A 12,501-nucleotide genomic window follows, 5' to 3' on the forward strand; every position below is an offset into this window, starting at 1 on the left:
GAAGGAATATACTCCTTGTAGACACATTTTCTAGGTAAGAAAATTGCCTACATTCATTTCAGATAGAATAAAAGCAGAAGAAATGGCATTACCAAGCTAAGTATTTTCTTGCCTTAGGAAAGAGCTAGCATTTTTCAGCCTCCACCCAGACTCATCTCTGTAGGCACAAACCATCACCAGACCTAGTTGGCAATTGAGGAAAAGGCTATTCTTTGGCACCACTGAAATGATCAATGACTTTACATAAGAAATGTCGTTTTCCCCATTTCTGGGTCTGAAAATATAATAAGTCTGTTATGCTTTTATAAGTGCAGATTCTGGAGGAAGAAAAAGAAAGGAGATATAAAATTATGGATGTACAAGAGGTTCTTTTCCCCTCGTTTTATATTCTGACCTCACCAATAAAAAGGACAAATTCTAAATTTCCACATTTCCATAAAAATAGGAACATACCCCAGTGATCACCTCTTCTTTTAAACTAAATTCAATTTCATCTCATCCAGGAAGATTTCTCCAGTTATCCTCTTGGTAGTAATGAGGTTTCCCCCAGTAGACTACATAAAATTCTTTATTAAGTTCTCTTATGCATATAATATAGGAATCATATTCCCTTTATTGACTATAATCTCCCTGAGAACAGGAACTATGCCTTAAATAAGCATTGTATGTTATTCAGTACTTAACACTGTTCTTTGAATCTAATAAACAACTGAAAAATGTTTACTGATTTGAATTGAAATGACTAATTAATCACAAATATGCAAATCAGTAGGTTTGTGTGCATATACTTACTATTATCCTTCAGAGAACTATGAGATATATAGCAATTCCATTACCAAAAAAGAAAAAGAAAATCAATTGTATGATTGCTTTAAATGAACTCCATATCCAATCTGCCCAGTATAATATATATATATATATATATATATATACATATATATGTATGTGTATTAGCACTACTACAGATATGCACACATAGAGTTAAAAATTACCCACTTGTATGTAAAGTTAGCATTCACTTTTAAAATTTGATTTTCCTTCTTCCCATTCCTCTCCACTTCCTAAAGAAGGCATCAACATAGTATAGCAAGACCATGCAAAATATTTCCATATTATCAATGTTGCAAAAGAAAACACAAACATACCATTCTTCATTTGAGTCCCTTCATGACTTTTTCTCTAGTGTAAGTAATATTTGTCTCATTTCACAACCTGATGGATATGGAAATATATTTGAGGTATTATCTGTATAGCACTAAAAAAATATAAATTTATGCTTCATTCTACCCTCAGAATTTGTTAGTTTTCACTCAGGATATAATTGTTTTGATCAGAGTTGCTAAATCTTGCACAGTTGATTACAATATTGCTGTTACTGTGCAAAATGTTCTCCTGATTTTAGTCACTTTGATGTGCCTGAGACCATTTAGTCTTCTCAGGGTTTACTAAAACTATCCTCCATCTTTTCTAGTAGCACAACAGTATTCTATCACAATCATACTCTGCATGTGGTTCAGGAATTCCCCAATTGAGGTATATCCTTCTAATTTTCAAATTTTACCACTATATAAAAGGTACTATAAACAATTTTATACATATAGGTACTTTTCCCTTTCTTTTGATTTTTTTGGTGGGATACAAATCTTACAATGATGTTTCTGAGTCAAAAATAATTAAATATTTTATAGTCTTTTGGCAATAGTTCACAACTCCAACCACAGTGCATAATGATAGCACTTACTCTTTGTTTTATATACATATATCTTATCATTCTAAAATTAGAATTTATTCCAATGATTTATAATGTTTGTAAAGGAAATGATTATTATAATTTTTTCAAAAGCTTTTTTCTGTATCTATTGGTATAATCATATATTTTGTTGTTTTTCTTATTTACATAGCCAGTTATGCTGATAGTTTTTCAAATACTAATCCAACTCTTTATTTCTAGTACAAATCCCACCTGGTTGGAATGTATAATTTTTATGATATGTAACTCTAATCTTTTTTTTTTAGTATTTTATTTAAATTTCTGACCTTGGCATTCATCAAGGAAAATGCTTTAGAATCTTTTTCTTTATATTTTCCCTATCTTTAGTTTAGTTATTGAAACCATACATCTTTCAATAATGGAATTTTGTAGCAGTTCTTTTTAAATTAAATTAAATTAAAATTTTAATATAATTATTTATAATTTTTATAATTTATATTATATAATTGATATATTAATATATTTTATTCACATTAAATTTTATGTAATATTTTATGTTATATTCATATATTTATATATAATAGTTTAATAATGATAATTTAATTTAATTAATTTAAATTAACTTAAAGAAAGATGAATCCATGGGATTCATTGTTCTTTAAATGTTTGGTATTATTAACTTGTGAATCTATCTGGTCTTTTGGAATTTGTCTTAAGGAGTTCATTATGTTTTGTTCACTTTCCTTTTCTATTCTGTATTTTTACTGTTATAGTTCTTTCTCTGCATGTGAATAGCATTTTTTCTCATAGTTCCTCTGGATTATCCTGGATCATTGGATTGCTACTAGTAGAAAAGTCTGTTACATTTGATTGTGCCATAAAATTTCAGTTTCTCTGTAAAATGTTCTACTGGTTCTGTTCATTTCACTCTGCATCAATTCCAGGAGGTCTTTCCAGTTCACATAGAAATCCTCCATTTTATCATTCCTTACAGCACAATAGTATTCCATCACCATCAGATATCACAATTTATTCAAACCTTCCCTTGATGGACACCCCCTTATTTTCCAATTTTTGTCATCGCAAAGAGCACAGCTATAGATATTTTTGGACAAATATTTTTTCCCTTATTATCTCTTTGGTGTATAAACCAGGCAGTGGTATAGATAGATCAAAGGACAGGCATTCTTTTAAAGCCCTTTGGCCATAATTCCAAATTACCTTCCAGAATGGTTGAATCAATTCACATATCCCAACTTTGCCACATCCCTTCCAACATATTTTTGCTGTCATATTGGCCAATCTGCTAGGTGTGAAGTGATACCTCAAAGTTGTTTGTATTTCTCTAATGAGGAGGGATTTAGAAACTTTTCACATTCTAATTGATACTTTTGATTTTTTCATGTGCGAAAACTGCCTATTCATATCTCTTAACCATTTGTCAACTGGGGAATGGCTTTATTTTATGTAAATTTGACTTAGTTTCATACACTCACACACACACATATATGAAAAATTAGACCTTTGTCAGAGTTTTGTTATGAAAATGCTTTCCCAGTCTGTTACTTTCCTTCTAATTTTGGTTGCAGTAGTTTTGTTTGTATAAAATCTTTTCAATTTGATATAATCAAAATCACTCATTTTACATTTTGTAATGTTCTCTATTTCTTGCTTATTCTTAAGTCCCAGAGATTTGACTTGTATACTATTCTTTCTTCACCTAATTTATTTATGATTTCACTCTTTATATTTAAGTAATTTACCCATTTAATTTATCTTGGTATAGGGTGTGAGATATTGATCAAAACCTTATTTCCCATGCTGTTTTCCAATTTCCCTAACAGTTTTTTTATCAAAGAATGAGATCTTGTCCCAAGAGCTAGGATCTTTAGGTTTATTGAACACTAGCTTATTGAGGTCATTTACCCATACTATATTCCATTGATCCACAGTTTTGTCTATTAGTCAGTAACATATTGTTTTGATGATCACTACTTTATAGTATAATTTAAGATCTGGTACTGCTAGTCCTCCATCCTTCACATTTTTTATTAGTTCCCTTCCTATTCCTGAACTTCTATTCTTCCAGATGAATTTTGTTATATTTTTTTTCTAATTCTATAACAAAGTATTTGGAAGTTTTATATTTATTGCACTGAATTAGTAAATTAATTTGGGTAGTAAATTAATTATATAGTAAATTAAATTGGGTAGTAAATTAATTTCATATGAATGTATTTTTTAAATAATTCAAATCAAAACAACTCTGAGATACCATCTCACACCTAGCAGACTGGCCAAAGTGACATCAAAGGAAAATGATAAATGTTGGAGGGGATGTGTCAAAATTGGGACACTAATACACTGCTGGTGGAGTTGTGAATTAATCCAACCATTCTAGAGGGCCATTTACAATTTAGAACTTTGTGTAAAAGGCTTTAAAAGAATTCTTGCCCTTTGATCCAGCCATACCACTGCTGCTTTTGTACTCCAAAGTGAAAATAAGGAAAAATAAGTGTATAAAAATATTAATAACTGTGCTCTTTGCTCTTTGTGGTTGAAAAAGAATTGGAAACTAAGGGGGTGTCCATCGATTGAGGAATGGCTGAACAAATTGTGGTATGTGATGGTTGTGGAGCACTATTGTGCTAAAAGGAAAGATGAACTGGAAGATTTCTATATGAACTGGAAAAAACTCCAGGAATTGATGCAGAGAAAAAGGAACAGAACCAGAACATTGTACACAGAGACTGATACACTGTGGTAAAATCAAATGTAATAGACTTTTCTCCTAGGATGGATGAAATGATCCAGGACAATCCAGAGAAAGTTATGAGAAAGAACACTATCCACATCCAGGGAAATAACTGTGGAAACAGAAACACAGAAGAAAAACATATGATCAGTCAAGTTGTTTGATGGAGATATAATTAAGGTTTTGATGTTAAAAGATTACTCTAATACAAGAATAGAGGTTCTTAACAATGAAACATGTATAACCCAGTGGAATTGCTTGTCAGTATCAGAAGTGGGGAGGGAAGAGGGGAGCAAAAATTATGAATTATGTAACATGTAAAAATATTCTAAATGTAAAAAATTAAAAACTAAATAACTATTTTGAAACATACAAGTTATTGTCCTTTTTCCCTGACCTCCTTAACTCGTTAGATCAAAACTCTTTAGACATAATTCCATATTGTACTTCAAGATGGTTGGACTGATGAATAGAAATAAACAAGATACAGTTTTCATATAAATGTATTTTTTAAAAATAATGTGTTCTCTAAGGGTATTGAGGGTAAATAAAGAGTGAGTGAGTCTTCTCATTATTTTAATATCTCAGATAATCAAATAAATTTTGAAAACTTGAAAGGGCAAAAAAGGAAATGATATCATAATTAATTGATATTATTGATTTTTTTCTTTTCATATTACTCACAAATAGTCATTTGGGTTTTTAGTACCCCAGAAAATTTTGATGCTCATTTCTTCTGACCTCAGCTTGCACAATAAAGTTATAATAAATGGAACAGAAAGAAAGTTGCCATTGATTGTGTGGAAACACAAACCCTGCAGTGTTTTTTTGTGTTTAACAAGACCTCAGAAAATTTACATTATTTTTTTGGTACCCAAGAGTCCCTGAGAGGAGCTCATAATATTGGGGCACGACACATTGCCATCCAGAAAAATCAGTTTTGGTACATGCAACTTCCCAACAGCTGTCCCCAAATTGCTATGAAGGAAACTGACCTGGATCATTTCCTCACTCCCCTGCAATCAGGTATGAAGTTCAGTTTAAGAATATCAGTCCAGAGGCTCAGTGTATTCCTGTTTTTTTCCACTGCCTGCTAGTAAGAGATTCGCTGTGGAGAAATACTGATGCCTTCCTTAAGATTAATGGCGCTAGCTACTGCATTTTTAGTGTCACAGCTCAAAAGCCTTGCCTTTCTGAGAGTAGTAATATAAATTCCATGTAATAGACTCACAGGGGTTCTTTACCAGGCATGTGTGAACATTTAAACAAAAATATATGTTTCAATATAATTGGTTTTCACTATAATCAGAGCCATTACTCTAAGTCAGCATTTGTGAACCTTTTAGAGATCACCAGCCCAAACTGAACCTTCAAGCTACCTGTGAGCTCCACCCCCATTACCACAGAGATCTGAGGAAGTATTTGCATTGGTCTGCTGGATGGAGGGGAGTGGCATGCAAAAAATATCATCACGCTCTCTAAAGAGGGGGAACAGAGCAGCCCCTTCCATGCTTCTGGGGCACATGTACTCATCTTTGCCAATATGGCTTTAATTAATCCACAGGCTTCACCATTTGCCAATTGGGTCAAACATTAAAGGTTAGGAACCGCTTTGTTAGAGAAAACATGAAAGAAAATTCTACAAAATGAAGATGAGGAACATGAGAAATGATCAACTCAACATAATGGCTTTGATTATATGTTTCATATAATACTGTGCTCATTAGTTACACGGGATACCCTTTTTATTGCAAATTATGGTAGAACTTACCACAGAGCAATGAAAATATGTTATATAACAGTTTGTGATATGTTAATGACATTTTGAGGTATACAAAGCACTTTTCTCAGAGATATTATATATATATTACATATATATATACATATATATATGTAATTCAGTTATTTTAGTTCCAAGAACAGTGCTTTTTCTACTCTGATTCTCTTCCTTCCAAAGAGGGGACATCTAGAGAAATGAGGTGGCAGGAAAAGGCAGAGATTAACAAACAAATCCAGACAAAACAGGAGCTATCTGAATTTAAATAATTCACAACACCACTGCAATTTTGATGATCCCTCAAGAATCAAACATTAAGACAGTATTATTGTTGTTGCTATTGTGTTATATATAGTGTTCCATTTCATTTGAGGCCAAAAGCAGAATCAGAATCCAGAGAAAGTTTATATTAATATTTAGCTTTTCCCTGATCACAAAGATTCACAAATGGAAGAAAAATTAATATCTGCTATTATCCTTAGGAATGAGAGTATCTGAATTTAAAGCTCCTAATGAAGAGTTTTGTTTCCTTTCAGTGACATTGCCAAAAAAAGTAAATGATTGACATCTAGTTTCCCTCTTGTAAAGATTAAAATTTAGGTAAACTGAGGAAGGTAGAAATTAGTTTCTCTTTGCAAGGAGTATTATATTTTTATAGGTTTATTGAAGATTAAGGATTAAAGAAAATACAGGATAAGAAAAACATGCCTAGGCTAGAGAGGCCTAGACAAGATAATCTCACATCATGGAAGAGCCGTGTCTGCCCCAAAACGGAAGTCCAAAAAAGACACAAAAGCCTTTGTAATCAGGTTAAATCCCTTCTCCATCTTGGCTCACCTCAGAATTCCGTGAGATTACAAAGCATTTTGGGGAAGTGGAGCAAGGGCTTGTGGGGATTGAAGTCCAGAGTTCGAGTCTATTTTTACACCCTTAAACTAGAATATGCATTATCAGAATACTTTAACTTTGAATGAGTAAAAAAGCACATGTGACAGATTTGCAATTGACACTTTAGACAAGAACATTTTGGAGAACTTTTCTGAGAAATATGGTTTTACTCAAAAGGTGTGTTATGATGGCATTGTCTCTTAAGACATAATTTAAATCCAATTCAAAGTATTCTGAAAGTCCTCAAGGAAGTTCACACTAAATATTTACAACTAGCAAAGAGTAAGCATACACAACTGTTTTAAAAAATATTTTGAGAAGTGTTTGGTCTGTGCCTTAAACAGAAACATGATGATTTACAAAGGTCAGGAAAAGACAGAAAATGGCCCCATTGATTAACAAGGAACAGAGACAAAGCTATAAATGATATACCTGCTATTTATTGGCCAATTTAATATATGTATATTCAATTGTAATGTATACATTCAATATATATTCAGTGTAAATTCAGTTAATATATATATGTGTATATATAAACACACACACACACACACACACACATATATATATATATATATATATATATATATATAGAGAGAGAGAGAGAGAGAGAGAGAGAGAGAGAGAGCGAGCATGAGCATATGTGTGTTGTGAGGCAGCTAGATGGCTTAGAAGATAGAGCACTGGGCCTCCAGTCAGAAGACCTGATTTCAAATTCCACCACAGATATTTAATTCTATGTGACCCTGGAAAGGCACTTGACCTCTCTTTGCCTCAGTCTACTGGAGAAGGAAATGACAGAATGAAATATGGAGAAGGAAATCCAATATTTTTGTCGAGAAAACCCCAAATGGGGTCATGGGAGAGTCAGACACAATTGAAACTATTAAACAACAGTATCTATCAAGAGGTCTTGGCATTTATAATTGAATTTATATATTGTAATAGCTTTAGTTTCTCTTTATTATATGTATTTTTTTCATTTTATAGCAATTAAATATATTGTTCTTTTTCTTATTTCATTCTTCAACCATTCATTCCTTTCCTCTCAAGTTCCTTGAAAAGAATCAATCAAAAACATTGACTAAGCATTGTATGAATCTATCTGTCTTTTTGATTCACTACATGAGAGATACTATGCTAATCACTAAGAATAATTGAAAGAAATCCACATTCTTAAGGAATTTGCATTCTAATTAAATTATTCATTGACATTACATCTTACAGAGGATTAATCTTATACTAGACCATTGGTTTATTAATTCTCCCAATTAATAGATACACGTTTTATTCCTATTTCTACTAAACCAAAAAAGTCACAGCCATATATAATATATGTGTCTATATACAAATATACAAATAGCCACATATATTTCTACATGAATATGTATTAATATATAACTATATATACATATACATATATTTTTTCTTTTCCTCCTGATTTAATCTCCTTGGGATATATGCTAAATATTGTGAGTTCCTGGTTAAAGAGTAAGAATAATATTCACTTTTTTAAACAAAGTTCAAAATTGTTTGCCAAAATGTCTGGACCAATTTCCAATACTTCTGATGGTGTATGGTCCTTCCTGAAGGAACCATGCCCATTGTCTAGGAATAATAGGGCCTGGATCTGTAATTTAAGGGACTGAGAAAGGGACTCCCTCTGCATTACAGATTAGCCTGTATTCTACAGCACATATCATTAGAGAGGTGAGTAGAACAGAGTAGTTAAGTACCTTAAATTGGGTAGGATCTCAAAACCAGTAAAAAGGATAGAACTTGAATCCAGGTCTTTCAGACTTTTAAGGTCAGCTCTAACTTTTACTGTGTTGGCTCTCTCATATTTTAATTTATTTTTCAATTCAAGAGATGTGAAGTGAAACTTTAGTGTTGTGTATAGTAGGAAATTCTTGAACCCCTAAAAACTACATTTCTCAAAATTCCTTTCTGTATTACCTAGAATCCTTTTCCCTTTTCCTGTGTGCTCTCATGTATGTGATTGTATTTAAGTTTGCTGTGATTCCTCCCTCTCCTCTCTTCTTCCTTAAGGTTGAGTTAGGCAGTTTTTACTCTAGTTTTTTTTTTAATTTTAATAAATATTATAAATATAACACTTGAATTGTTATATGTTAATTTTAATTCTCTATGGATGACCACTTAGGGATAGAATTCTCAAATATTTTTAAGAGAGATTTTCAGTTATTAGTAAGTTTTTCACCCGCCACCTAGCCCACCTGCCTTTTTACCATCCTGAACACTGCTATTCTGACCTCTGCCTGCTGTTATCACCTGTGTTGCTGTTGCTGCTGTTTTCCTACTTCCTGCCTCCCAGTCCCTTTGCTTCTGACATCCACACATGCACCTGTACAGTGTGCTGCTTTGCTGCCGCCTCCCACTGCTATCACTGATTTGACTTTCTGCTTAGAGGGTGGGGCTCCAATCCTTTCAACCCCCTTTCCCACTGGGTTTTTTAGCCTGCCCTAGACATTTTTCAACATGAGGAAGTGAAACCAGCCTGTTCAGCCCCACCCCTTCAAGTTTTCAAGCAGATTTTTGTAAAGCTAACTCTGGGCTCCTGGTTTAAAAGTTTGTTATTAAAGTTTTTCACAGGGAGGATAGTTAGCCCAAAAATCAGTACATTTGAAGTCAAAGTTTTGGGGAATAAGCCTGCTTAATCCTTCTCTCTCAACTCCAAACACCAAAACAAAATGTCATTCTTTCATATTCAAATATGTTATTGTTTTCCCTTGAGGTTTTTCCTCCTAACTTGTTTACTCTATAAACAGACCCCATTCAGTGTGTTTTTTTTTTTGAAGAAAAATGCTGTTAAAAAGCATAACTCAGTTTCTTGCTCTCTTCAAACAGCTTACATTTCCACAGAGTCTTATAGAGCTTATGTAGCTTGCAGATTTAAGGTGTGATTTCTTATTTCTGATCCTGAAGGTTTTTGTGCTGATTGGATACCTTGCAGTTGAGAGATGTACTAATCTTAAGATTCTAGAGGGGAATGCATCTCATTTTCCATTTTGGTCTGCCCAGTTTCTGCACCACATCCCATATGGGAATTCTTCACATTCTTCCCAGTGTGTATATGAGAAACTTAAGAGGCATGACAAAAAGAAATCTAAATAAATAATTAATATGGGGGAGGAGAACAACCTTACTGAGATTTGGAGGTAAATTTTACACCTCTCCAGAATCCATTGTTTTCTTTCATAACCATCTTCAGTCTATTGAATTGGTGAAAAGGATTTTGACTGCACTGCCTGCCTCTACCTTGTCATTTGGGGATATTATATTTACTGGTTGTTCTAAGGTTTAATCTTTTTAAGTTCATATATTATTAATATAATCAATACTCTTTTGATACATGATTCTTTATTTTGTACCTTTGCTGAAGAACAAAATATCTTTGTAAAAGTCTATGAACATCTTGCCAAAAAACACTTGTCACTAGATCCATCAAAGATCACTTATTGTCATAAAAGTCTTTTCTGTCGTTTGCCTTTGTTAATTGTCACATAGATTATGATGGATGGACTTTATCAAAACTGGTTACAAATTGTATACATCCTTTGGATAATTTAATTACCTAAGAAATTATTGTTATGTTAAGGGGTCTTCAGAAATAAATTTAGATATCTAGTGGTTTCTGAATGGATGGTTTATGTATATATATATATATATATATATATATATTTGTATGTATATACATATATATTATAAAGAATGTGATATTAAAGGTAGAAAACCAAATATAAGTCCCTGCCAGAAAAAAAAGCTTTATATAAAATAGGAAAACAAAAGGAGCTCCTGCATATATATGCTTCAGTTTAATTTACTTCCACCAGAAAAATCTCTATTTTTTGGTAATATTCTAGACCCAAATAAATTTTACTTTTATTAAAAATATATTTTCCAAGGTTTAAAGGTTCACTACCTCTGTAAAAATTATGACAAATATCCATTAGTTTTATTCTGAAAATCATTTGCACTCACACAGTGGTTCATTTCCAAGTTTAAAAGGAACTGGATCACATTTTGGGGTGAGGAACCTTTGTATTTTACCTCTCCTTGGCTGACACAGTGTGTCATTGACTGTAAGCTGCATATTTTTGTTTTTATTTTTTATTATTGTTTTTCCATGCATGTGCAATTTATCTTAGTTTTATTTTTCGCTCCTTTTTGTATTTCAAGTATATGACAATAGTATTGAGAAGATTTTTGATTTTGCAATAATATAAGCTTAAAATATATTTGCCCTAATATCAATGCATACCCAAAAAGCTTTAGACTACAAAACTGGGACCATTTATTGATTTAAAAAATTATGGGTACTTCTGGGTAACATGGCTGCAATCTTGATGCGAATCTCTTCCTCTCCCCGGCATGGAACAAATTGACTACCTCAAAAGAGAATAAAAATCATCTTAGGAAGAATGGAGGGAATCTCTAGTACCCCACAGAAACAGAGGTACTTGGGATTTGAATATTGCCATACTATAAGAAGGAGGAAAAGCTTACACAAAAACATGAACTGAGCCACCCTCCCCCTACCTCTCCATGGAACCAGAGTAGGGGATCAGAGCGCTCACCAGGATAGCAAGTGAGTGAGGAACGTCTCTGTCTGGAGGGGGGCACACCAGTCCTTGGGATATAAAGACTGCTAGGGAACGACCTCTCAGGGTGGTTTCACGGGAGAACCCTGCACACTGCAGAGTGTGCTGACCGCAGGGCCCCTGCAAACTGCGAACAGTGTGAAGTCTCGAGAATCTGTAAAAACTGCCAAGGCTGAAGCATCGCCCATCACTGTAGTGAGGGGAAGGTGCATGCCAGGCTGCCTTGAAACTGACAGGGAATACCAGAGATCCACCCCTCACAGTGGTTTTACAGGAGATTCCTGTTCACCAGTGAGAAGAGACCACAGAGCACGGGGGCTGGTGCACTGAGCACAAGGGCGGGTGTGCTAACAAATCACTAAGGTGGGGAGAACTAGTCCGAGGCAACCTAAATGCAAAGAAAACCTGCCCATATCACCCAGACCTCAGACCAAAAAGGAAAGGGGGTGGGATCACCTAAGGGATGGCTCACATGGCCCAAAATCAAGCCTCCAAAAAGAAAGGGATAAAAGTGACTATTGAAAACTTTTATGGTGGGAATACCCAAGGAAAAGAAGAGAAAGAGGATGAAATTCAAACAAAATCAAAACATGCACCACAAAATGGAATTATCCACAAGCTCTTGAAGAACTCAAATTGGAGCTTATCCAAAAGATGGAAACCTTCTGGCAAGAAAAATGGGAAAAAATCTAGGGGTCAGCAGCCTGACAGACAAGACCTCACAATTGGAGAAAGAGATGGAAGCATCTAA

The sequence above is a fragment of the Monodelphis domestica genome, chromosome 5, assembly GCF_027887165.1.
Source record: "Monodelphis domestica isolate mMonDom1 chromosome 5, mMonDom1.pri, whole genome shotgun sequence".
Classification (NCBI taxonomy): domain Eukaryota; kingdom Metazoa; phylum Chordata; class Mammalia; order Didelphimorphia; family Didelphidae; genus Monodelphis; species Monodelphis domestica.